Source organism: Eufriesea mexicana, unplaced genomic scaffold (assembly GCF_001483705.2).
Source record: "Eufriesea mexicana isolate 0111107269 unplaced genomic scaffold, ASM148370v2 scaffold3377, whole genome shotgun sequence".
In the NCBI taxonomy this organism is placed as follows: Eukaryota; Metazoa; Arthropoda; class Insecta; order Hymenoptera; family Apidae; genus Eufriesea; species Eufriesea mexicana.
Window position 1 is genome coordinate 10909 of NW_016911411.1, and position 1687 is coordinate 12595.

The following is a 1687-nucleotide window of genomic DNA, read 5'->3' on the forward strand; positions in this document are numbered from 1 at the left end:
GTTTGGCTGGTGAACTCCGAGGAAAGCGGGATATACGTAGAACACCGAGCGTGTATCGCGAGAGAGGGAGGGTACCGAGATAAATGATAGCTGGCCCTCCACGTAAGCGGACTCCGATCCTAAATATCGTCGGAACCACTTGTAAGCGATGCAAAAAGAGAATCCACCGCCGCCGACATCCGATTGCCGGCAATCTGGATCCTCGTCTCTTCCTTCGCTTTGTTCCGCTTCAGTTGTACGTTTCGTCCGCCATTTTGCTTCTTTTTATCCGCGTGGAAAGTAACGATAATATTCTCGCGCAATGGTATTTAACACTAAACGATAAGTTTAGGTATAGACAAAAATCAATCTAGGATAAAAGATACAAATAAATAGTTCATGACAAAAGTCACGAGCACCTGGTACGCTGACATGAATTAATGCAACATCTGGAACAATTCTCTTCTCGTAGAAAAGTTTCGGTATTTCGTGTAGAAATATTGGAATATAATTTGCTCAGCCTTCGTTAAGGGTTTTCTAAGATTAGCACCGATATAAAAGCTTACGAACTTCCTAGAAGGAATGTTTTATGTAAAAATTCGATGGGAGTTGGGGGTTTAGGTGAACCACGTCGCGTACCCCCTTGACTGTCTCTCAGGAGTGGGGTACAGATGCAGATGTGTCTTAAAGAGGTCGACTAGTCTTTCAGGAGAAGCATTAGAAGAAACAAATACCTTCCTTGTGAAATAAAAGACTTATAAAAGACTTATAAGAGTTATTTTAATATTAGAATCCATAATCCCAATACCACGTTTTCACCTGAATCACTCGTGTTGTAAATTAGCCACGCCTATGCAACGATGGTGACAGGTCTGTTAGAGGTTGCAGGCCAATGCCAATCTATGGAGCTCAAGATACTATGCAGGCATCAAGGGGTCGGTTTTTGGGGTATAAAAGGGCCTGCTGTCTCTGACTGCTCTCACTCAAACCCGGAGCAGTGCAGATCGCTTACGTATTGTGACCCTATTCACCGGTTATTTGACAATGGTAGGTTTAGTGTTAATGAAGCTGCTTCTACGAGCTATTAAGGGATTATTCTTTGTTATCGTTTTCCACGCTGGAGGAGGGTTACAGGGGTGTCTTTAAGGGGTCCTAGTAGTGTTTATGGGTTTACAGATGTTTAAGGCTGATTCAAATGCCTTCAATGGACGTACCGAATGTGGATAGCCAGGAGAATTCTTCTAGGACTTTGGCAGGAGGTATTCAGACGCAATTACTATGTCAAGATTGGCCTGATTTTAACCCCTTTAAACCTTTCACAGTGTGATAAAGTTACAAATTCAGGTCCAAAAAGTGTCCAGTCCTTTTTATGTTCCAAAACACTTCGGTATTTAATATAAAATGTAAAATGACATGTTTTATGTGTATCTTGTTAGTTATTAGTCCGTGTATAGTACTTGACATTCTGCCCATGACTGTGCGGCATAAGCTGTTAATGGATTATGGGTTAGTGGGCACCTGAGCCAGCTTAGGTGACTGAAGAATCTAATCACATCCAAAATCACACTGCAAATACTAAATACTATTCAATACTTTACATTCGTCAAAATGGAGAACGAGGAGTTCCTCCATATTTGCACTTCAAGCACGATCTTCCCAATAATCTTATATCAAACGTTTCAAAGATCCTATCAAGTCAGCCCAGCAG